Consider the following 25,948-nt stretch of genomic DNA (forward strand, 5'->3'; position numbering starts at 1 on the left):
AGATTTTCTTCATTTTCCTATGCTCCACCTTTTCTTTGAAACCTGTGTCTTCTTTAGGTATACTCAGCAACTCTTTTATTATGTTTGTCATTTCTTCTTGATCTGTGATATGTTTTATCTGATTCCTTTTACAGGCTCATGAAGTAGTTTCTTCACTTCAGTTGCCATCATCCCAGCAGTTTCAGGTGTATGACTTCCACTTATTCCATGTCTACTTCTCCTGGACTTTTTCTGTGTGAGCTGGAGGCCAGAGATGGCCTTTTGCTCCTCCATCTTGATATTTCACTAGGATCTTTAAGGCCAACGTGTTGTGGAGTCCTAGGCACTTCCCACATTGGCTATCTATCCACAGTATAGGGAAATGAGTTAGGCACTTGGGTTTCTCTTAACCCATGTTCCTGGGGAGGTGGTCGGGTGCAGGGCAAGCTTCTTCAGATACTCACTGCTTCTCCAAGGTGTGCTTGAGTGGTTCTCCTGATCAGTGCCTGGCTGCAAGTCCTGGAAGGCAAAGGAGACTGGTGGGCCCAATCCATACAAATCTGCCAGTCTTTTTCCTGCTTGTGCTGGTTAACCATGGCAGGCTTGATGGCGGCCTGCATGCATGCAGGGGTGGAGGCCGGGTTGGCTCCCTATTTGGAAAATTAATTACCTAGCAAAAGTCTTAAAAAAATAACATGAAATTTAGCATAATTATCCATTAAAGAAATACAACTAAAACCCATTAAAGAAATACCATTAAAAACCATGATGCTATATCGCCCAAACCTACTTGAGTTGCTCACATGAAACCTCTAGTTACCTAATGTAAGCGTGTGTGATAAATCAGATCTGTGATACATTTCTTGTGAAGAAGAACATTGCCTAGTTTTGATACCACCCTTTTATCTCTACAAACTGTTAACCATTGATTGAAAATGGGTTAAGAAGTCTTAGAACACTGAACCCCCTCCCTCTGTCCCTCTGTCCCCCTGGTCCTCTACCCCCAAACCCCAAAGATTTACAAAGTGCTGGCTCTACCTTCTCAACTTTTGAATGGTGTTTCTGGCGCTAGTCAACACGGCATATGTGCCTTCGCGTTGTATTGTTACTAAAGTAACCAGGATCGATCCGTTACTAATGGTCCATTAAGGAATTTGAGGGAGGAGGCAGGAAGATGTAAAATTTATAAATGCCCGCTCTCCAAGAGTGGGAGGTTGTTTGGTGGCACCAGTAGGCAGAAGTTGAACTGCTCCTGATTACATAAAATTGCCCAGATGATTTGTGTTTCAGCATTCACTTTAACGCAGAACGTGTTTGCAATGCATTTGGTTACGTTTTATTTCAAAATTAAGCACCCTGGTAAAATCTAAGGTGCACAGGAAATACTTGATAAGATGTGATCCCAGTTATTGATTCTGTGAAGTATTTCCTGTGCAGTTTGCTTCCTGTTCAAGAATTCTCTACCTACCCCCGTGTCTGCAAGATTTTTACCCAATTTGTCTTCCAACAGATTTAGTGTTTCTGTTTCAATATTCAGATCTTTGATCCATTTGGATTTTAATTTAGTACATGGTGATAGACATGGGTCTAGTTTTAGTTTTCAGCATATGGAGAGCCAGTTTTTCCAGCACCATTTATTAAAGAGACTGTCGATCTTCCAGTGAACATGTTTGGCCCCTTTATCAAAGATAAGGTGGTTGAGTGTGTTTTTAGCTGTGGTTGTATCTTCTAATCTATTCCATTGATATTCAGATCTGTTTTTATTCCAGTACCATGTTGATTTTATTACAGCAGCTTTGTAGTATAACTTCAAATCAGGGATTGTGATACCTCCTGCCTTGTCTTTGCTGCAGAGGATTGCCTTTCATATTGTAGGTCTCTTCTGGTTCCAGATGAATTTTAAGAGTGATTTCTTTAGATCTATGAGGTATGTTGATGGTATTTTTACTGGGATTGCATTGAATCTGTATAACAGTTTTGAGAGAATGGCCATTTTCACAATATTTATTCTTGCTATCCATGAACAAGAGATGTCTTTCCATTTTCTGTGATCCTCTTTGATTTCTTTTTTCAAGATATTATAATTTTCGACTTCCGGAACATGGGGGACAGATAGCAGCAGCTATGCAGGCTCTCTCTGAGACTCAGCTTAGAATCCAGGAATGGTGCGGAGGGAGGAATCCTAACCAAGAGGAGATATACCCTGCTGACGCAAGAATGAACTGGGCTGAGAGATACCAACTGGGAATGCAATCCTGGTGCTATAACAGGAACATATAAAGCCCGAGTGTGGAAGCTGGAGCCCGCGCCATTGAAAGCCACGATTTGGGTTTCTTGCCGCCGCGGCTGCATCTGAATCGGCTCGGCAGGGAGAGAGACGTGTGAAAGCGCTGAGAACAGGAATTGGTGAAAGGAGTTAAGAGCTGGGCGGGCGGGAAGCTGTGCATCGACCTTGGGTGAGTGAGGGAAACTGGGATTCTCTCACGGTCTAGGAGGCGCCAACAGAGGACATTCTGGGACTGGGCAGACGTGCTGGAACAGGGCGCTGTAATGACTTTAGTCACATATGCCCCTCTCAAGCGGGATTGGTGAGCAGTGCCTAGCCCACGTGACGCTGCTGGCTGAGACCCAGTAGGCTTGCACAACCCAGATCCCAGCGCCTGAAGGTGCACCCTAGCAGTGAGGCCTTTCGGTAGGTTGACTTGGAGGGGCGGGCCCCGCAGAGGCTCCCCTGTCCGTAACTCCCTGGTGCACTGTGGTGGGCAGGAACACCTAGCCGGCACAATTCAATCAGACTGTGGCCAACAGGGAAGGAAGCTGGGCCTCCTATACGCTTGCATGTATAGGGAACAAAGAATATGGGAAGAAGGAGCAACAAGAAAGGCTCGTCGGCCCCAATCCTGAGAAACAGGCAATAGCAGACACGTCACCAATAGACATAAAAGGCTATCTCCAGAGCCTCATAGACGAGTTCAGGAATGAAGTTATTAATGACCTGAAGCAAGACATAAGCAGAATAGTCAGAGAAATGCTAAGCACCACCCAAGAAAAAGCAGATGGTGGAATGGAAGAACAGAAAAAGAGGGGAGAATTATTTGATGGAGAAAATAGAGAACACGTAGAATACATGAAGCAGGTTCAAAGAGATTACCAAGAAACTAAAAACACTATCAAAAACTGGCATAACAGCTTGAAAGAAACTAAGGACAGATTATCTGAACTGGAGGTCAGATTTGTAATATGGGAGCATGAAATGAAAAACTTCTTAAAAATAACAAAAAAAACAAACAGCAACAATACAAAAACTAGAAGATGATGAGGATCTATAACTTAAGAATTAAGAACATAAGAGAAGAAGTAGGGACACAAACAAATGGACTACAAAAGCTATTCACAGAAATAATCCAAGAGAATTTCCCTAATTTAGCAAATGGTAAAGATACTCAGATATATGAGGCATATAGGACTCCAGCCACCTACAAACCAAATAGAGCTACACCCAGACATATAATTATCAAAAATCCAGAAATCCAATATAAGAACAGAATATTAAAAGCCGTCAGAGACAAGAAACAGATCACTTACAAGGGAACACCCATCAGAATTACAGCAGACTTCTCAGCACAAACCATCAAATCATGAAGAGCGTGGGGGGAAATAATTCAAGCTTTGAAAGATAATAACCTCCAGCCAAGATTGATATATCCTGCACAACTATCCCTGGAAATTGGTGGAAAAACAAGGTGCTTTCAGGATAAAGAGGAACTAGGGGAATATGCAACCACCAATTCAACGCTACAGAGAATACTGCAGGATATTCTAAAAATAGAAAAATATGAAGAATCCAGAAATAGTGGCAGAGAGGCCACAATGAATGGAGCAGAAAACAAAATGAAGAAGACAAGCTGACAACTAATGACAGAAAAAGAGCTCAAGAGAAATGAGGCAGAGAAGATTGGATGATAGGAACAGCTGTCTTGGAGAAAACAACGTCATAATAGGTAGTGCTGATTTGGTATCATCTTGTTTTGAAGTCCCATCAAGCTTTTGTGCTTCTGTCTCCATAGATCTTAACATGTTGTATCTTATTGGATTTTATTATATGTGATAGTATAAACAAAAACTTTTATAGACAAGGAGATTATACAGAAACCATAGTTCATTATCTGTTAGTTGATTCTAAATACCATGTAATACTGTCATTCTCTTGAATGGTTATACATTGTGTTGATATATTTGATGCTACAGTATACGAAGTTATACTCAAAGATCTCAAGGAAAGAGACAATGTGGTAACTACTTTTATGTCGGGATTATCTTGTGGTGAAACACTAATTTGCTTAAATGGTTATGTATTGATCTGTACTGTTTAATTGTTAAGCCCTCTTTTATCTCAATCTCCATTTTATTATTTACTTTTTTATCCTTTTAATTAAAGGAAAAATAAATCTTAAAAAATCAGGATATATTATAGTAACCCACTTTGATATTCTATTAACTTGATTTGAAGCCCTGTATTGCTCTCACCATCTTGTTTTCACTGATTTCACTCTATTCTGTTTTGCTTGGTAGTACCAGGTTCGAGAATTTAGGCAACAGCTGTGAAGATAGTGGGATTCATTATGATGCCCATACTGCTTGGCTATTATCTACTTTTGAAGACCTGTAATGTCTCCAATGTTTTGGTCTTGTTGGTTTCGTTCTTTACTGTTTTGTTCAATTTTATTATAACTGATGATATAGGCAATTCTATTAGAGATAGCAGGAGGCATTATAGTAACTATTGTTGATCACCTTGTATTATGTTTTTACATTATCTATTATGTCCACCCTTTTGATTTAACCGATTCTGTTCTGTTAAGTCACATTTGGTTTTACTCTCTTCCATAAAAAGCAATAAGAACTGTGGGAGCAATAAAACCCAAAATGTGTAATAGTCATTGTACAAAAGAGAGGAAAAGAAAGTTCTCTAAATGGTATAACTGCGTGTAAATTTAAGTGTATAAAATAGACAATGATATTACTGAGTTTTGTTGGATCATTGAACAGAACTCTTTTCAGTCTCGCTGTTTGAATGTCTACTTTATGCTTTAATCTTATAACTTGAACAAATATTTCTAAGATGATAATATGTAACCCATTAACTAGTGATTTCCTACTGTTTATTTTTTTCTGAAATTCTGTATAACTTGTACCCTTTTTCTGCTTTTTTTTCTTTTTCTGCTTAAATAAAAAAATGTAAAAAAAAGATATTATAACTTTCCCTTTATCGATCTTTTACTTCTTTTGTTAGATTAATTCGTCAGCATTTAATTTTTTTTTTTGTATGCTAGTATGAAGGGTGGCTTCTCTTATTTCTCTCTCAGTGACTTGGTTGTTAGTGTATAGGAATGCTACTGATTTTTGAGTATCGATTTTGTATGCAGCTACATTGCTGAATTTATTTATTATATCTAGGAGTCTCTCTCAATGGAATTTTGGGGGTCTTCTATGTAGAGTATTATGTTATCTGCAAATAATGATAATTTAATTTCCTCTTTTCCTGTCTTTACTCCTTTTATTTCCCTCTCATCTAATTGCTCTGGCTAGTATTTGCAGTACTGTGTTAAATAGGAGTGGTGATAAGGGACATTCTTGTCTTGTGCCTGACTTTAAGTAAAGGCCTTCAGTTTGTGGCCATTTAATATGATGCTGGCTGTTGGTTTGCCATAGATGGCCTTTATCATATTGAATTAAAGACCATCTATTCCAATTTTCTGTAAGATTCTTATCATGAATGTGTGTTAGACCTTATCAAAAGCTTTTTGTACATCTATAGAAATGGTCATGTGATTCTTACTTTTGGATCTATTGATATGGTGGATTGCACTTATTCATTTACGTATGTTGAACCATCCCTGCATGCCTGGGATGAATCCCACTTGGTCATTGTGTATAATCTTCTTGATGATTTGCTTATCCTATCTGCCAATATTTTATTGAGGATTTTTGGATCTGTGTTCATTAGGGAGATTGGCCTGTAGTTCTCTTTTTAGTTGGGTCTTTCTCAGTTTTTGATACTAGAGTAATATTTGCTTCCAGGAATGACTTAGGAAGAATTGCTTCCCTTTCAATTTCATTGAAGATTTTGAGGAGTGTCGGCATTGTCTTCTTTGTATTTCTTATAGAATTCCACATTGAATCCGTCTGGCCTGGGCTCTTCTTTGTAGGTAAAGACTTAATTACATTGTCAATTTTATTACTAGAAATTGGGCTATTCAGCAGTGTTACATCTTCTTGACCCAGCTTTGGTACTTCATATGTTTCTAGGGATCTGTCCATTTCTTCTGTGTTATCGAACCTGTGAGAATAGAGGTTTTTGAAATATAGGTGTTGATGATCTTCTATATGTCCACAGAGTCTGTAGTGATTTCATCTTTTCATTCCTTATTGTATGAATTTGAGTTTTTTCTTCCCTTTTTAAAATAAGGTTGGCTAGGGCCTTATCAATTTTATTTATTCTTTCAAAGAACCAACTCTATGGTTCATTGATTTTTTTGGATTATTTTCTTAGTCTCTATTGCATTAATTTCTGCTCTGATTTTTATAATTTCCTCCCTTCTTTTGACTTTGGGCTTGACTTGCTTTTCTTTTCTTAGATGTTTGGGGTGTAACATCAACTTGCTTATTTGTATTTGTTCTCTTTTCCTGATGTGGGAACTCAGTGCAATATATTTTCCTTTGAGGACCAATTTCTTTGCATCCCACAGATTCTGGTAAGTTGTATTTGTGTTTTTGTTTGCTTGTAGGTATTGTTTTTTTTAATTTAATTTTTTTTTTTTTTTTGTCTTTTTGAGACAGGGTCTCTATGCAGTTCAGGCTGGCCTTGAACTCACTTTGTAGCCGAGGCTGGTCTCGAACTCGCGACGATCTTCCTGCCGCCACCTCCTGAGTGCTGGGATTACAGGCGTGAGCCACGAGGCCTGGCTGTAGGTATTCTTTTTTTTTTTTTTTTGCTTTTTCGTTTTTATCGGTACCGGGGATCGAACTCACGACTGCCTGCTTGCAAGGCAGGCGCTTATGCCGCTGAGCTAGATCCTCAGCCCCCTACCGGCTGTAGGTATTCTTTAGTTTGTTCTTTTTTTAAAAAATTATATAAAGATAAAAAAATTAAAACAGAAAAAAGGGTAGAAATGATTCAGAATTTCAAAACAATAAACCATAAGAAATCACAAGTTGATAGATTAGATATTATCATCTTACAAATAGTTGTTCAAGTTACAAAATTAAAGCATACAAAGTGGACATTCAAATAGTGAAACTGTAAACAGTTCTGTTCAGCGGTCCAACAAAAACTTAGTAATATGGTTATCTATCTTACACACTTAAATGTACATGCTGTTATATACCTTTAGAACACTCTCTTTTCCTCTCTTTTTTTTGATAATAATTACACATCTTTTGGTTTATTAGTCATTCAGTTCTTATTACTTTTTTTGAAGAGAATACAACCAAATGTGACAAAACAAAATAGAGTAAGTCAAAACAAAAGGATGGACATAGCACATGACGTAAAACCAAAATACAGTGTGATCAACAATGGTTACCATAATGCCTCTTGCTATCTTCAAAAGAATTGCGCATAGGTGTCATAAAATTGAACAAAACAGTATAGAACAAAACCAATAAAAATGAAACACTGGAGACATTACAGGGCTTCAAAAGAAGTTAATAGTTAAAGCAGAATGGGTATCATAGTGAATCTTATTGTCTTCAAAGTAGTTGCCTATATCCTCAGACTTGATACTAGCAAATAAAACAAATGAGTAAAATCAGTCAAAACAAGAGAGTGAAAGTAATACAGGGCTTCAAAATCAAGTTAATAGGAAATAAAAATGGTTACAATAATATACCATGATATATTTGGCATAGCTGTCCATACCGTCAAACCAGTACAAGAAGACAAACTGGAACAGAATAAAACCAAACTGAACTGAACGAAGAAAACAAAATGAGTTTCAAATCATGATAAAAGAGAAACAATGGCCACTGCCTTCCCTTTTTAGACAATTCCTCCCCTTTCACCTTTTTAAAAATTTAATTTAATTTAATTTAACTTTTAATTATTTTACTTAAAGAAAGACTACACAAAACAGAAAATGGGTAGAAATAATACATACTTTCAAAGAAAAAGTAAACTAATAAATAACTAGTTGATGTTTACATATTGTCCTCTTACAAATAATAGCTCAAGATACAAAAGTGCAACATATAAGTGGGAATTCAAACAGCAAGACTAAAATGTGTTCAACTATCCAATAAAAACTTAGCAACATGGTTATCCATCCTATACATTTAAACATACATGCAGTTATCTATATCTTCATTTATGTTGAGAATAAAGAAACCAAAGCCAGCTAGAATCACTCTGAACCAAGAATACTAGTATTGCTGGATTTGACATCATGACACTCGGGTCAGCACTGGGTACTGTAGTGTCTCTTTTTCTTCAAAGTATCTGTTTATTTCATCATGTGTCATAAGATCAGTTGTCATAACTGTTTATAGGTTCTATACATGCATGAGTCTTAACATGTATTTCTATCCTTTCTATATTAGAGGGAGTAATAAAACAAAGCAAGACAAAAGAAAACATATTCTTATAAACACATGAAATGAAGAAAACATATAAGACCATTGTACAAAGAGTCCTACCATGGCTCCTGGGTTGTCTGTTGTAATCTCCAGTAGAATTGGCTATATCATCAAACATAGTATTTGAATATGTCAGTACATAACATATGAATAAAAACACAACTCTGTATATAGAACTTCAAAAACTGGCAGTTATCAAGCCAGAATGTGTATCGTAGAGTCTTGTCATCTTCAGTGTAGTTGCCTGTACTCTCAGACTTGATACTATCAATCATATCAGTTTTGAATAATATCTTCTCTGCCTCATTTCTGTTATGCTTTTCTTTGCCATCTTCTTTTGCTTATCTTCTTCATTCTATTTTTTGCTCCATTCAATGAGGCTTCTCTGCCACTCTTCCTGGAATCCTAATACTTTTCTCTCTCTAGAATGCCCTGCAGTATTCTCTGAGAGTTGGATTGGTGGTTGCGAATTTCCCAAGTTCCTTTTTGTCTTGGAAGCATCTTGTTTCTCCATTAATTTCTAAAGACAGTTTAGCAGGGTATATCAATCTGGATGGAGGTTATTTTCTTTCAGGGCTTGGAATATTTTGCTCCAGGCTCTTCTTGACTTGATGGTTTGCGTTGAGAAATCTGCTGTTATTCTGATGGGCCTTCCTTTATAGGTGATCTGTTTCTTGTCTCTAACAGCTTTTAATATTCTGTTCTTATATTGACTTTCTGGGATCTTGTTTATTATATGCCTGGGTGTAGCTCTGTTTGGGTTGTAGGTGACTGGAGTTCTGTATGCCTCATATATTAGAATATCATTTCCTTTTCCTATGTTTGGGATTTTTCCTTAATTATTTCTGTGAATAACATTTGTAGTTCCTTTGTTTGTACCCCTGCTTCTTCATCCACGTTCTTTATTCTCAAGCTATAGATCCTCTTGTCGTCTTCTAGCCTTTGTATTGTTGCTGCTTGTTGCCTTGTGACGTTTAAAAAGTTTTCCCTTTCATATTCCCACATTGCAAAACTGTCCTTCAGTTTGGATAATCTATCCTCAGTTTCTTTCAAGCCAATTTGCCGTCTTTCCATAGAGTTTTTAATTTTCTGGTGATCTTTTTGAATCTGCTTCATGTAATCTATTTATTTTTTATGTTCTTCATCAAATGGTTCTCTCCTTTGAGTTCCTCCCTTCTTTCATCAGTGTCTGCTTGAGGGGTGCTTAGTATCTCTTTTTTTAATCCTCTTATATCTGGCTTTACTTGGCTAAATATTTCACTTTTCAACTCGTCTATGAGGCCCCAAATATATGTCTTTTGTTTATCTTTTTTCATAGGTACCGGGCATCGAACTCACGACTGCCTACTTGCAAGGCAGGTGCTTATGCCACTGAGCTAAATCCCCAGCCCCCTCAGCCAGATATGTCTCTTTATGTCTCCTGGTGCCGTGTCTGATAGTGCGTGTTTGGTGTTCTCAATCTCCTTTGTATTTCCTGTCCTGGCTCAATGTTCTCAGGGTTGGGACCTGGGGACTTTTTGTTGTTGCTTCCTCTTCCCATCTGTTTTGCTCCTTCCAGGAGGCCCCAGTTTCTTTCTTTGTTGGTTACAATTCCTCTGAAACATGCTGGCTAGATGACCCTTCCCACTGCCGTGTGCTAGTGAGTTGCAGACAGATATACTGGCCCGTCTCTTCCAGGTCAGTCAAGCTGCTGAGGCCTGCACTGTTTTACTTTGTGCCACCTCCCCTCCGGATCAGTCAAACTTCTGAGGCTTCACTGAGTTACTGTGGTGAGTGTGCGCCACCACTGTAGGGACCTGATTTCGGATAACCTATTGGGTCTCAGCCTGGTCACATGACCCAGGCCTAGCTCACTCCACCAATCCCGTTCGGGAAGGGAACAACTGACTGAAGTCACTGATGCCCTTGTACTTGCCAGTCCTGCCCTGTCCCAGAATGTCTTCGGTCAGAGCCCCCCTTTTGTGGAATGATTCTACTCCTGTCATCACCTCGGGTTGATGCAGGCACCCTGCCGACTCAGCTCTCCATTCAGCTCGCCGACCCCCAAGCTCAATGTAACTGTGCCTCCAGTGAGTCCAAGCGGTGGGACTCGGGACGACTCGGCAAGCTGTGGCAGGACCATGGTAAGTCATGGTGGGACCTCTGATGGTCAGCAAGTAGCAAGCGGGAACACTGAACATTTAGCTGTTCCAGTAATAGCACTGGGACTGTATGTTTGGTTGATTCTTCTCACCTTAAATTCTTGGGATGAGAGAATTTATCTCCCTCTGTTTGGGGCTCCCCACTCTGTCTCATGTTGAATTCTAAGTTGACTATCTGAGGGAGCCTCTATCCAGTTGGCCTCTATCTGCCATCTTTGCTCCAAGCCTGGGAGTTGGGGTGTTTTAGTGTAAAGTTGGAGAACGGGGCATGTAGGTGTTTTTAGGGTGATTCTGTGGAACAGGGGATGTCTGTGTTTTTAGGGTGAGCCAGGAGAACAGGGCACACATGCGATTTTAGGTTGAGCATGAAGTACATGGCTTGTGTGTGTTTTAGTGTAAAGTTGGAGAAGGGGGCCTATGTGTGTTTGGAGGGGAGCCTCGACCATTCCAGTGTCTCTAAATTGAGGACCATTGCTTGGAGCACTGAAACATGACCCTGACTCCTAACACCCTAACACTTTGCCCTCACACTAAGCCTAACTTAGCCCTAACCTGAACCCTAACCCTAACCCTAACCCTAACGCTAACACTAACCCTCTAACCCTAACCCTATCCCTCTAACCCTAAGTCCCTAACCCTAAGCCCCTAACACTAACACCCTAACCCCAACCCTAACCCTAAGGCTTGGGTGAGGATCAGGGCTGGTGTGTATGTGTGTGTGTGTGTGTGTGTGTGTGTGTGTGTGTGTGTGTGTGTTTGTGTTGGTAGGGTCTGAAAAATAATGGGGAGGGAGGCAGTGAAAGAGACACGGGTGGGGCCACACAAACAGCTGAGAGCCAGCCCCCAAAAAGGCCAGGGACAGGAAAAAAGGCAGAGAGAGACTGAAAAGCAGCCCAGGGAATGGAGAAAAGCCGAGAGAGTGAAAAAAAGTCCCCAGGGGGCTCTGGAAACGAAAGCAGATAGAACCAAAGACCGGTAGAGGTCCCCAGGAGAGCGGAGATGGGGAGAGGGAGAGAGAGAGCAAGCAAAAGGAGGCAAAGGGAATGGACAAAAAGCAGAGAGAGAGCAGAAACAGGCAAGGCATCCCAGAAACAAAAGCAGAGAGAGAACCAAAAATAGCCAAGGGCCAGAGGAAAGCTGAGACAGAGACAGAGGCACAGAGAGACAGAGACAGCCAGAGAGAGCCACAGAGAGAGAGAGAGGCAGAAAGAGTCCAAGGGCCCCAGGAAAGCACAGAGCGGGGCAGGAGGGTGGTAAAGGGCAAGACAGGGGGATGGAAACGGGGAGGGTCAGAGAGAGGCAAAGGGACTGAAGGGTGCTTGTGTAGCACAGATGTGGGAATCTGAGCAGCCAGATACAGACAGAGGCGCACATCTGGAATCAACCGAGCAGAGCTGAGCTGAGCTGAGCTGCGTGTGTTAGGCTCACGGTGAGGACCAAGGCCTAGGTGCTTCTGTGTGTGGTGTTGGGATCTGAGAAATCGTGGGCAGGGAGAGAGCGAAAAGAGACATGGGGCCAACAAAACCGCTGAGAGACAGCCTCAAGCACGGGCCAGCTGCATGACAAAAGCAGAGAGAGCCAGTGAAAAGAGGCCAAGGGAATGGAGGGAAGCCCAGAGTGCAAATGCCCCCAAAGGCCCTGGAAACAAGCCTCTGGAGAGAACCAAACTAGGAAAGGAGAGGGAGAGGGGGAGAGAGGGAGAGAGAGAGAAAAGAAAGAGAGAAAAGAGGCAAACAGGACTCAGGTGGGTTTGTGAAGGGTCTAGGGAGTCAGTCCAAGCCTGGCCCAATGGAGAGATACAGTTGGAGTTTAGCGGGCCGAGCTTGCTGAACTGTGTGTGCCAGGGTTATAGGTGATCGTCAGGGCATCTGTGTGTGTGGTTAGACTTAGGGTGTGGATGGAGGCGGGGAGCACGTGTGTGTGGTAAACTTGCACTGATTGGTGCCCAAATGCGTGTCCGGGAGGCTGGGAAACTAACTAACCTCAACATTCTCTCTGGCTTTTTTCCCCCCACAGGGCTCTTGGTCTGAGAACCACCAAACCAGAGAGATATCCCGCTGGAAATGAGATTCAGCTACAGTCTGACAGGGATTTACACTTAGCCTCTGACAGACTGACACACTCATCTCCTCCCGCCTCCTTGGTGAATCAACAGGGTTTTTCTCTCCTGTGTGTGGGGGCGTGGAGGGCATGGCTCACCCTGCTCACTGCCTCCTTCTGCTTTACTCCTGGACTTGTACAGTGAGTGAGCACTTTCTCCTTGTTTCCCGATGCTAACTTTGGAACAGAGAAACACAATAGATTTTTCCAGGAGGAAATATTCAACCAGAGTCTCCAGTTTGAACAGACAGAGCAACTTCCTCCTTGGGTGGGGGCCATCTAATCCTGCATCCAAGCAGACATTCCTTTGGGGTGTGTGGGGGAGGGAGTGGGGGTGGGGGTTGACAGAGGAGGCCTCAGGCTTCTCTGAGCCACTGGCTGGCTGACCTCAGCAGTCCCTAACCCTCACCCTGTGCCAGACCTAAGCCTAACCAACCCCTGGGGTCCACTCCCCTGCCCTCATCCAGCACTCCCCTGCCTGGCTCCAAAGGTCCCATCCCACTTCCCATCCCACTGGAAATGCATTAGCTAGCATCTGACATTGACTGGTCATGGGCTCATCGGGAGTAGGGGTCTGTAGCCCCTCACCGCGGGAGGGAGGGTGATGGCAAATGGGGCACACGAGGCTGTGCTCCAGAGAGAGGGTTGGTCCCTCTGGGCAGTACGGGAACTGCTCCCTCCTGAACCTCAGGAGAGTATCTGATATCAGGCTGCTTGGTGACCCCAACCTTGGCCCTGGAGGGTAGCTAGTGGCACAATGCAGACTCTTGTTTGAGCCTGAAGGTAAGGGTAGGGGGGAAACAAAACCCCAACACTGGAGGCCCCGTGGAGGGAGGGAAGATTGACAGCAGGGAATCATTCGAGTGGCTGTGCCTCCTCTTCAGAAGGACTGAGCCCATTCCCAGGACACACTGGATGCCGACCCAGCCCTACACACACACAAAACCCTGATTTCCCCTACAGCCCAGAGAGAGACATCAGAAGGCACTTTTCACCACCTCTCTCATGTCCCTCATCAAGGGTGCTCTGGCACCCTTGGCAGCAGGTATCAGGGTGGCTCCCTCCTGGGCAGCCAGCCAGCCAGCCAGCCAGACAAACGGGGACAGGGCTGCAGGTTCCTCAAAGACAGGCCCCAGAAAAACTGGCCCATCTGTGTGTTGACACAGTTCTTTTTCCTTCACTTGCCACAGACAGGTAGATGAGTCTGTGTGACCCTCTGTCCATCAGTGTGCCACCGTCTGGTGCTCCCCGATGGGCTCCTTCCTGGGTCATGGCCTTCCTTAGGGATCCCCTGACCCCTTGACCTGTCCATGGTAGAGGGCCCCGCTGGGGCAAGACATCCTCCCCCCCCCCCTCTCACTCACACACACACACACACACACACACACACACACACACACACACACACGTGCACGCTAGAAACAGGCAGGCAGGATACGTATCTATAGCCACCCGAGGGTACTGGCACCTCAGAGGGTCCTGGGATCCAGCAGCAGCCACCAGAGGTTGGAACCAAGCCTAGTGGCCTGCAGACTCCAACCAAAGCCTCGGTCCCACGTGGGAAGCCCTCCCTGTACAAAATATACACTCCTTGATCTGAGCCAACAGATGCTTGTGTTCTGCACCGACTGCCACACGAGGTGATCGTCTGCAAAAAGGAGAGAGAAATAGTCCTCACTACCATGCCATCAGCTTCCCTGCCTGCCACGCTTCTGCTCGGATGAGACAGCGTCCCCTGGTGGCTAAAGGGGACACACACATCATCCTCAGAGGTACTTCCAGGATCCAGGTTCTCTGACACCCCAAGGAGCCCCTCCCCTCTCTGCCTGCCCAATCCCAGGGCACACGACGATACCTAGGGGAGGTGTCCTCTGCAGTGGAGGGACAGCTGTGCTGTGCTGTGCTGTGCTGTAGAGGCGGGAATGTCGAGCCAGGGCTGCCGGGCACTCAAGGCTCACTCCTGTTTGCAGGGCAGTGGTTAGCACCTCATGGAACTCGTTGTTGCATATGGCAGCTGGAGACATCACGAGCCTTGGGCACCGCAGGAAACGTGGTGTTGTGATCCTTGGGGTAGATGGCGTTCTGGGCAGCTAGCTCCAGCCTCTTACAGCTGAAAAGAGAGACAGGGAAGAAACACTGGCCTCAGATGCAAGGCCACGGGTAATCCTGGGAAGATGCCGGTCGGTCCCCAGAGAAGGTGGTGTGCAGAGCACCTCCCTTGGCTTCCACAACCTAAAAACCCTAATGCTGAGCCTAACCTTCCCAAACGGGCGACCTCCTTCCTTCTGCGCCCCGCTACAACACGGGACAGGTCTATCCCAGAACGAATGTGTCGCGTGCCACGCGCGTGTGTGATGTCTCTCTCTGCCTCCCTCAGTGGACTTCTGAATCTTCCACTGTGGCTAGGTTCTCGAGCTGCGCCCTCTGGTGGCCAACGGTTGGAATAGGCGGTGGCCTCAGAGCGCTGACATGGAAACTGCCAGCTTCCAAAGCCAATGCCTTTCGACCTAAGGGGCTAACCAGGACTGGCCGGAGGCTGTTCATCGCACATTCTCCACCCAACCCCTCACCCCAGGAGGCGAGTGGCGTTCGGGTGGCCTGGATGTTGGGTGTGGGGGTAGGCTTCCCTAAGCCACTGGCTCACTAATCATCACCCTCTGCTAACCCTAACCTCCTGCCCCCGGCCACTCCTCTGCTCTATGCATCATATCTATGGCAAACTCCTCACGGTAACACCCTGTAGTCTTGAGGTTTACAAGTGTAAGGGTGTTGAAGTTGACTGTCATGTATGGTTTCTATGGGGAATGAGTTACCCCTTGTTCTATGAGCTCATTCACATACATTTCTATTGCAGACTCGTTCAGTGCCGACAGAATCACAAGAACTGGAATGTATTTCATCCACATTGGGTTTCCTAGTGTTAAAGTTTACAGATATAAAAATGTTCAAATTGACTATCATGTATGATTTCTATGCGGAATGAGTTACCCCACGTTCTAGGAACTAGTTCACATAAATTACTTTTGGTTATTTCAGGGCACAAAAGAATCAATTTCATCCAAATCGTGTTTTCTGGTCTTAAGTTTTAGAGATGTAAGAGCGCTGAAGTTGACTATTATGAATGGTGTGTACTGGGAGAGAGTCACACCCACGTTCCAGGACCTCGTTCACATACATTTGTAGTGCAGGCTCTTTCAGTGCCGACAGAATCACAAGAACTGGAAGGTAATTTCACCCACATTGGGTTTTCTAGTCTTAAGGTTTACAGCTGCAAGAATGTTGAAACTGACAATCACGTGTGGTTTCTATGTGGAAGGCTGTGCCCTGCGTTTCAGGAACTACGTCACATACAGTTTGATCGCAGGCTCCTTCAGCGCGCACAGAATCACGAGAGCTGGAGTGTATTTTCGTCCAAATCGGGTTTTCTAGTTTTAAGGTTTATAAGTGTAAGAGTGTTGAAATTGACTTTCATGTATGATTTCAATGGTTTATGAGTTACATCCTCGTTCTAGGAGCTAGTTCACATAAAATAATTTGCAGGCTCTTTTAACGCACACAGAATCACAAGGATGGGAATGGAATTTCATTTACATCAGTCTTAGGGTTTACAGGTGTAAAAGTGTTCAGATTGAGTGTCACGTATGATTTCTACACGGAATGAGTTACACCCACTTCTAGGACCCAGTTCACATACAATTCTATTGCAGGCTCTTTCAGCGCACGTAGAATCACAAGAAATGGAATGTATTTACATCCAAAATGGGATTCCTCGTCTTAAGGTTTACATGTATAAGAGTGTCGAAATTGACTGACATGTATAATTTCTATGTGGAATGAGTTCCTGCATGTTCTAGGAGAAAGTTCCCGCACATTTCCGTTGCAGGCTCTTTCAGTGTAGACAGAATCACAAGAAATGGAAGGTGTTTTCATCCAAATAATGTTTTCTAGTCTTAACTTTTACAGGTGTAAGACTGTTGAAATTGTGTGTCATGTATGATTTCTATGGGCAATGAGTTACCACCACGTTCTAGCAGCTAGTTCACATTCATTTCTACTGCAGGCTGTTTCAGCACACACAGAAACACAATATCGGGAATGTATTTTCACCTAAATCGGGTTTGCTAGTCTTAAGACGTACAGGTGTGAGAGTGTTGAAATTGACTATGATGTATGATTTCTATACGGACTCCCGCGTTCTAGGATGTAGTTCGCATAAATTTCTATTGCTGGCTCTTTCCATGCACACAGAATCACAACCGGAATGCATTTTCATCCAAATCGGGCTTCCTAGTCTTAAGGCTTACAGCTGTAAGGGTGTTGAAATTGACTGTCTCGTATGGTGTCTATGTGGAATCAGTTATCTCAACATTCTAGGAGCTGGTTCACATAGATTTACATTGCAGGATCTTTCAGCGCAGACACAGTCACAAGAACTATATTGTATTTTCATCCAAATCGTGTTTTCTAGTCTTAAGGTTTACAGCGATGAGTGTTGAAATCGACTATCAGGTACGATTTCTAAAGGGAATGTTTTACATATGTGTTCTAGTAGCTAGTTCACATACAATTGTATTTTTTTTTGTCTTTTTCTTTTTTTATCGGTACCAGGGATCGAACTCATGACCACACACTTGCAAGGCAGGCGCTTATGCCGCTGAGCTAAATTCCCAGCCCCTTACATACAATTGTATTGTATTGTATACAATTGTATTGCAGACTCTTTCAATGCACACAGAGTCACAAGAACTGGAGTATATCCGTTCAAATAGCGTTTTCTAATCCTATGGTTTACAGATGTTAGAGTGCTGAAATTTACTGTCATGTATGATTTCTCCATGGAATGTGTTACCCCCACATTCTAGAAGCTATTTCTCATACATTTATATTGCTGGTTCTTTTCGCACAGACAGAATCATCAGAACTGGAATGCATATTCATCCATATCAGGTTTTCTAGTGTTAAGGGTTTACAGATGTAAGAGTGTTGAAATTGAGTATCATGTATGATTTCTATGCGCAGGGAGGTACCCCCCAAGTTCTAACAGCTAGTTCACAAAAATTTCTACTGTAGGCTTTTTCAGCGCAGAAAAAAATCCCAAGAAAAGGAATGTATTTTCATCCAAATCGGGTTGACTAGTCCTAAGGTTTATAGGCGTAAAAGTGTTGATATTGACTAGCCTGTATGATTTGTAAATGCAATGTGTTACATCCACGTTCTAGGAGCCAGTTCACAAACATTTTTATTGAAGCTTCTGTCAGCGTACACAGAATGACAAGAACTGTAATGTGTTTTCATCAAATACAAGTTTACTAGTCTAAAGACTTACAGTTGTATTAGTGTTGAAATTGACTATCATGTATGATTTCTATGTGGAATGAGTTAACCCCAGGTTTAATGAGCTAGTTCACATACATTTCTATTGCAGGCTCTTTCAGCGTGCCCAGAATCACAAGGACTGTAATGTAGTTTCATTCAAATCCTGTTTTCTTGTCTTCAGGGTTACAGCTGTAACAGTATTGAAACTGATTATCATTTATTATTTCTATAGGGAATTTGTTACATCCACTTTCCAGGAGCTTGTTCACATACATTTCTATCATAAGCAGTTTCAGCACAGTCAGAAACACAAACACTGTAAAGTAATTTCATACAGATGTGGTTGTCTCGTCTTAAGGGTGACAGTTGTAAGCGTGTTGACTGTCATGTATGATTTCTATGGGGAAAGAGTTACCTGCATGTTCTATGCATTAATTCACATCCATTTCTATTACAGGCTCTTTCAGCACAAACAAAATATGAAGAACTGTAACATAATTTCATCCAAGTGCGGTTTTCTAGTCTGAAGGTTGATAGGTGTGAGAGGGGAGAAATTGACTATGATGTGTGATTTCTATGAGGAGTGAGTTACCTGCATGTTCTATGCACTAGTTCACATGCGTTTCTTTTGCCGGCTCTTTCAGCATAGACGGAATCACAAGAACTGTCATGTAGTTTCATCTAAATGGGGTTTTCTAGTCTTACAGGAGGGGAGTCAAACCCAGGGGAGGGGTCAGCACCAGAGGGGGGCAGCACCAGTGAGAAGCAGGAGGGGGTCAGCACCAGGAAGGTGAGAAGCAGGAGGAGCAGGAGGGGCGTCAGCACCAGAGGGTGGTCAGCAGCGGGGGTGGGGGGTGGGGGAAGAACCGTGAAGGTGAGAAGCAGAGGGTGATGAGCACCAGGGGAGGGGGGCAGTACCGGGGTGCAGCACCAGGAGGATTAACACAGAGTAGGGGCAGCACCTGGGGTGGGGTCAGCAATAGGGGGGTCAGCACCGGGGGAGGCAGCACAGGGCGGTGGTCAGCACTGGGGGTTCAGCACAAGGTTGGGGTGAGTACAGTGGGGGGGGGTTTCAGCACCAGGAAGGCGAGAGATAGAAGGGGGGGTCAGCAACAGGAAGAGAAGCAGGAGGTGAGTCAGCACCATGGGGTTGAGCACTAGGAGGTGCACAGCACCAGGGGGAGGGCACCACGGGGGGGTGTCAGAACCAGGAAGGTGAGAAGTAGGGGGTCTCCACTGGGTGGGGTCAGCACCAGGTGTGGGGCAGAACCGGGCAGGGGGGTCCTCATGGGGGGGCAGCACCGGGAGGGGCAGCACCAGGCGGGGATCAGCGCAAGTGTGGGAGTCACCATCAGGGGTGGGGGAAGCACGGGGGGGGGGGGTGCAGCACAGGGGGTCCCAGGGAGCTTAGAAGCAGGAAGGGGATCAGCACTAGGCAGGTGAGAGGGAGGAGGTGGGTCAGCCCCGGGGTGGTCAGCACCATGAAGGGGCAGCACTAGGAAGGTGAGAAGCAAGAAGGGTGTCAGCACCAGGGAGGGTTCAGCACGGCGGGGGGGGGGCAGCACCAGGTGTGGGCATCATCAGGGTGACGTCAGCATCAGGTGGGAATCAACACCAAGGGGGGTAAGCAGCAGAGGGGGTCAGCACCGGGGGGGGGGGCAGCACCAGGGGGAAGCACTGGGGTGGGGGAGCATCAAGAGGCTGAGAAGCAGGAGGTGGGTCAGCACGACGGCCTTAGCAGCACCAGTTGGCGGTCAGCAATAGATGGGGTGTCAAGAACAGGGGTGGGGATCAGCACCAAGAGGGAGTCGGCACAAGAAAGGTGAAAGGCGGGGGGGGGGGGTCAGCACCAATTGGGATGTCAGGACGGGGGTGAGGATCAGAGGGGGGGAGTCAGCACTAGGAAGGTGAGAGGCAGCACTGGGGCTCAGCACCAGGGGGGGAGCACCAGTGGGGACAACACCAGGGAGCGGTCAACACCAGGGAGATCAGCATCAGGGTGTGGGCAGCACCTTAGTGGGGCAGGACAATGTGGGAGGAGCACCAGGAAGGTGAGAAGCAGGAGGGGGATCAGCACCAGGGCGGGGAAGCACCAAGAGTGTCAACACCAGGGGGTAGTCAACAGCAGGGGGGGGGTCAGCACCAGGGGGGGCTCAGCACCAGGAGGGGTGTCAGCACCAGGCGTGGGGGCAGCACCCGGGGGGCGCAGCAACAGGAAGGTGAGAAGGAGGGGGGTCAGCACGGGGGGGGGGATCACCAAAAAGGTGAGGAGGGGGGTCAACACCAGGGATGGTCAGCACCATTGAAGGACCCCACCAGGGGGCGGCAGCTCAAGGGCAGGTCAGCACCAGGAAGGTGAGAAGCAGGAGGCCAGTCAGCACCAGGCGGTGTCAGCACAAGGAAGGGGGTCAGCACCAGGTGGGGGGTCAGGACCGGGAGGATCAGCAAGGGGGGTAGGGGGGATCAGCACCAGAAAGGTGAGAGGCAGGAGAGGGGTCAGCATCAGGGGATGGGCAGCTGCCCGCCATTGGTGCTGCCCCCGTGCTGCCCATCCCACTGGTACTGATCCCCATCCTGCCTCTCACCTTGCTGGTGCTAATCCCCCCTGGTGCTGACCTCCCCCTGGTGTTGTGCCCCCCGGGGGCTGACCCTCCTCCTGTATCTCACCTTCCTGGTGCTGACTGATAGGTCTGTCTTCAAAGGATAAAAGATGCTTCCAAAAGTTGAGGAGTATAAGACAAAGGAGGCCTTTATTCCGGGAACACGGGAAAGGAGACTGGCGTATTGGCCACTGGAATCTGGAGGTCTCTCCCAGACACGTGGCGTGGGGGACTCTAAAAATAGCCTAAGCTTAGGGCAGCACCCTAACTTCATTAGGGATGCACAGATATCTCATTGGCGCGCAGGTCCTTAAGGATGGGGATACAGAATTACAATCAAGTCCATAGGGGGCAGGGTGGGGGAGGAGTTTAGGTGCAGCCTTTTCTGGTTACAGTGTTTTATCTGGGCTGGCAACTCTTTCATATCCCGTCTTCTGGTTATTAGGAAAAGGGGCGAAGATCTCTCTCTGTAACTACTTCCTGCTGGCTGAGGGCGCTGTATTGGGGTCTAGGGGGGTTTGACGGGATGAAGGTTGATGCCCAGGTAGACACTGATGCCAGGTGTTTTAGCCAGGACAACTTTACTGGTGAATGTACGTATGTCAGACTGGAAAAAAAACAAAGAGACATAATGTTATTAGGAGACATGGCACTATTATTTTTTAAGGACCCAGGTGAGGTAGATTGAGGTAGGAGCATCATCATGGTGAGGTAGAATTCTGAAAAATAAGTGTGAGGTTATTGAAATCATGAGAGGTGATTACTCCCCCATCTGAAAGCATCAGGAGGGTGGGTGTGTAAAACTTGTCTCTGGTCTAGGAGTTGAGCCGGATAAAATAGGGGGAGTATGGGAGACGGTGGCTGTACCAATATAAGGAAGGTGAGAGCTTAGGCTTTCAGGGATTTCACGTTTAACCAGACAGCTGAGGGTGGAAAGAACCACGACAGTTATCACATAGAACATAATAAAGATGATCTTACGCATGATGTGGGAGTCTCTAGGAAAGACTGTTAAGAGTCCTGCTGCAAAAATGATCATTAATAGAGCGTAAGAAATTAGGAACCAAATCGGATAACAAAACATGACTTAGCCTGTTAACTGTGGCTGCGAGGCCTTTGTGAAACGGAGACGGGTGGGCGACAAAAGATGAGATGACCACTCAGAATGATCAGATTTGGTGCTGGGAGGGCACCTCTTAGCCTGAGTGATGTGAAACCAGGATGGGAGTCCAGCAACTTTGACCGCTGTAGGGGTAGCCAAGTAGACCAGGTAAGGGCCACTCCACCTTGGTTGTAGTCCTGTGGATTTAGAACATTTGAGATAAATTAGATCTCCTGGGGATATGGGAGGATCTGGTTTGGCCTCTCCAGAGGGCTGTGGAAGACAGAGATCAGCATGTTGTCGCAACAGGTGTCGGAGGAAGGAGAGGACTGGGACATAGTCAGCCAAGGGAGGGAGATTTTGGGGAGCAGGAAGATTGTGGAGTAAGAATGGCCTGCCATACATAAGTTCAAAAGGACTTAAGAAAGTAGGAGCCCGGGGGAGTGCCCTGAGCTTGGCCAAGGCTAAGGGCAAAAGTTGAGGCCAAGGTTGGTGTAGTTCTAAAGTGAGTTTTGTAAGGTGTGTCTTTATGAGGCCATTTGCCTTTTCTACTTTTCCTGAAGATTGTGGATGGTATGGGGTGTGTAGGTACCAGGTGATATGTAAGCTTGAGGATACCTGTTGAGTGATCCGAGAAATGAAGGCGGGACCATTATCTGACTGAATACTCTGAGGTAGACCAAACCTTGGAATGATTTCTTGTAATATGACTTTGGTAACTATATCAGCAGTTTCCTTGGTTGTGGGAAAGGCTTCTATCCATCCTGAAAAGGTGCAAACAAAAGTGAGAAGATATTTGAGAGTCTTGTGGCGGGGCATGTGTGTAAAATCTATCTGCCAGTCCTGACCAGGGGTGTGTCCCCGAAATTGATGGGTAGGAAAGGAAGGGGGTGCCATGTGTCCCTGAGGAGAGGTTCTGGCACAGAGATCACAGGTGTGAGTTGTTTTAAGAATGATGGCTTTTAGAGAAGGGTGTGTGACTATTGGGGCCAAAAGTTTGTATAGGGCCTGAGATCCTATATGAAAACAGTTGTGTAAGTCAGTGATGATGTCTGAGGCCTGTTGATGTGGGAGAACAAGTTTAGATCCCTGAAAAATCCATCCTTGAGTGTTTTGTGTGTAACCTGGTTTATGAAGTAGTTGTAGCTGTTCTGGTGAATAATTGGGCTGAGGTAGACTGCTTGGGACTAACGGGAGAAGATGAGAAGGGCAGGGCCCTTGTGCAGCTAACTTGGCTTGTGAATCTGCAAAGGCATTGCCTTGAGCTATAGGATCTGTAGAGCTTTGGTGTCCTCTGCAATGGATGACTGCTGCCTGCTTTGGAAGTTGGGCTGCCTCTAGAAGCTTAAGGATAAGGGGGGCATTAATAATGGGGGTTCCTTGAGTGGAAATAAAACCCCGTTCTTGCCAGATAGAGGCATGAGAGTGTAAGATGCTAAATGTATACTTTGAGTCAGTGTATATATTTATAATCTTGTCTTTTGCTAGTGTAAGGGCCCTTGTAAGGGCAATAAGCTCTGCCCTCTGGGAAGAGGTCCCAGGTGGCAGTGAATTTGCCTCTATAACTTTTGACTGGTTAACTATTGCGTATCCTGCCTTCTTTTGGTTGTCTGTGTTTGTTGAACTGCCATCTATGAACCATGTGTCAAAGGCCAAGGAGAGAGGTGTGCTACTGATGTGAGGGAAAGAAGTGGGAGTCATCTGTAAAAACTCTATACAGTCATGGTGAGGAGGGCCTTCTGAGGTGGGAAGTAAGGTCGCTATATTAAGAGGACCACTAGTTGCAATAGAGATGCAAGGGTCTTGAGAGAGAGCTAAGTGTACCTGTTGAAGGCCAGAAGGGGTCATTAGGGTAGGGAGCACCTTATGTGAGATAAGGTCACGTAGGTGATGAGGTAAGTGTACTGTAATAGATTGTCCTAATGTAAACTTTTTAGCTTCCTGTGTCAGGAGGGCTGCAGCTGCAAGAGCTCGGTGACAAGGAGCCCATCCTTTTACTGTGTGATCTAACTGTTTAGATAAGTAAGCTACTGCTTGAAAAGAAGGTCCCTTTTTGTGTCCTAGTACACCTATAGCATTGTGGCCCTGACAAGTAGTGTATAGGATGAAAGGTTGGGTGGGATCAGGAAGGGTAAGAGCCGGAGCTTTTAGGAGAGCCTCTTTTAGTTTTTGAAAGGAGGCATGTATGGGCCTAGTAGGGTCCAGGGGTTCTGATAAGGAACCCTTAGCAGCCTTGTAGAGAGGTTGAGCTAGGGCTGCAAAATTAGGAATCCAAAGACGAAAAAAATTAGCTAAACCCAGGAAAGATGTAACCTGCCGTTTAGTTGTGGGCACCTGGAGATCACGAAGAATTGCCTTACGATCTGAGGTGATGGAGCGAGTGGTGGGGGTGAGAGCAAGACCTAGGTATTTGACTTTTGGGGAGGCTATCTGGGCTTTGGTGGGAGACACCCTGTATCCACGGCTAGCAAGGAAATTAAGAAGACTGGCTGAGTGGCGTATGGCTAACATATGGGATGGAGAGCATAATAGGAGGTCGTCTATGTATTGGAGCAGAACACTAGGTTTGAGATTGAGTTCTGTGAGGTCAGTAGCAAGAGCCTGACTAAAGAAGTGGGGACTATCCCTGAACCCCTGGGGGAGTACTGTCCAAGTAAGTTGCTGAGACCTGAGAGTGTCTGGGTCAGTCCATGTAAACGCAAAGAGGTTCTGGCAATCAGGGTGTAGGGGGATGGTGAAGAAGGCATCTTTAAGATCTATAACTGTAAAGTGAGTGGTGGAGGAAGGGATATGAGAGAGCATGGTATAAGGATTTGGCACCACTGGGTAAGTTGGGGTAACAGCACTGTTAATTACCCTAAGGTCCTGTACCAGGCGATAGGACCCATCAGCCTTGAGCACTGGGAGAATGGGAGTATTGTGGGGTGAATGGGTAGGTTTAAGAAATCCATTGTCTAAAAGCCGCTTAATGATGGGTTTAAGCCCCCTTAAATGTTGGGGGGCTATGGGGTATTGGGGAACGCAGGGAAAAATTGAGGGATCCTTGAGACGGATTAAAACAGGCGTGGCATGTGTAGCCAGAGTGGGATTAGATGTGTCCCAGACTGTGGGGTCAACCAAAGAAGGAGGAAGAGGGGGGAATGGCTTTGTGGCGCATTGTGAGGCAGTTTGGAGGATTAGAGCTGTGGGGAGAGAGAAAGTGAAGGAAAAATTAAGCTTCTGAAGGAGGTCTCTACCCAACAGGGCCGTGGGACATGTTGGGATTACGAGGAAGCTATGGGTAAAGAAAAGGGTCTGGAATCTGCATGGGATAGGCCCAGTCTGCAAAGGTTGATTTGGCTGGCCATCAACGCCCACAACAGAGATCTGAGACTTAGTACAATGTCCTGAAAATTCAGGAAGCACACTATAGGTGGCCCCCGTGTCTACAAGCAGAGATATTATTTTGCCTGAGACCTCTAATGAGACTCGGGGCTCCGTCAAGGTGACTGGAGTGGGGGCCATGAGCCCCGAGCCCCATCATTCTTCTGTAGCAAGTCCGAGCAGGTCAGTCAGCGATGAATCTGGCATTGATGAAGCCTCCTGTGAGAGCAAGGGATTAGAGGATGGCCTAGTCGCTCGCTGGCGCCTAGGACAATCGCTCTTCCAATGCCCTTCATCTTTGCAGATTGGGCAGGGCCCAGGAGGAGTGCCAGGGTTGGGGCAGTCTCGTGCCCAGTGTCCTTGCTTGTTGCATTTGAAGCATGGTCTGAACGGGGCTTGGGCAGCCACACCTTGTTGTGGATTGTTTGTTTTGGGAGCCCCGAGTGCCACTGCTAAGAGGTCAGACTGATATTTAGCAAGCCTTAATTTTTGAGCTTGCTTTTCCTCTTTTTGAAGCTTGTCTCTGTTGTTGAAGACGCGGAAGGCCAATTTAAGTAGATCTCCTTGTGGAGTCTGAGGGCCTTGTTCAACCTTTTGTAGTTTTGCACGAATATCAGGGGCAGACTGTGAAATAAAATAGGAATTAACTACAATCATCCCTTCATGAGAGTCTGGGTCTACATTGGTATATTTAATTAAGGTTTCCCGAAGCC

The 25,948-nt window shown here is 45.3% G+C and overlaps 2 long non-coding RNA genes across 5 annotated transcripts; one reads left to right on the forward strand and one right to left on the reverse strand.

Annotated features, from left to right (window-relative positions):
- Positions 1 to 5,686: 5,686 nt before the first annotated feature.
- Positions 5,687 to 15,808, forward strand: LOC106025714 (uncharacterized). Of its 4 annotated transcripts, none has more exons than XR_010044244.1 (4): positions 5,687 to 6,947; positions 10,532 to 10,736; positions 12,771 to 14,626; positions 14,825 to 15,808. It is a non-coding gene; the product is annotated as an uncharacterized LOC106025714 (long non-coding RNA). The 4 variants fall into 4 exon arrangements; XR_010044243.1 differs by lacking the exon at positions 5,687 to 6,947 and having other exon boundaries at positions 8,724 to 10,736; positions 14,825 to 15,014; positions 15,261 to 15,808; XR_010044245.1 differs by lacking the exon at positions 5,687 to 6,947 and adding an exon at positions 8,724 to 10,382.
- LOC134473807 (uncharacterized) lies at positions 14,366 to 15,251 on the reverse strand. Its single transcript, XR_010044242.1, has 3 exons — positions 15,113 to 15,251; positions 14,710 to 14,964; positions 14,366 to 14,502 (listed from the first exon to the last, which is right to left on the reverse strand). It is a non-coding gene; the product is annotated as an uncharacterized LOC134473807 (long non-coding RNA).
- Positions 15,809 to 25,948: the final 10,140 nt, after the last annotated feature.

This window comes from Cavia porcellus, unplaced genomic scaffold (assembly GCF_034190915.1).
Source record: "Cavia porcellus strain 051 isolate PalLab524CR breed Dunkin Hartley unplaced genomic scaffold, mCavPor4.1 scaffold_28, whole genome shotgun sequence".
In the NCBI taxonomy this organism is placed as follows: domain Eukaryota; kingdom Metazoa; phylum Chordata; class Mammalia; order Rodentia; family Caviidae; genus Cavia; species Cavia porcellus.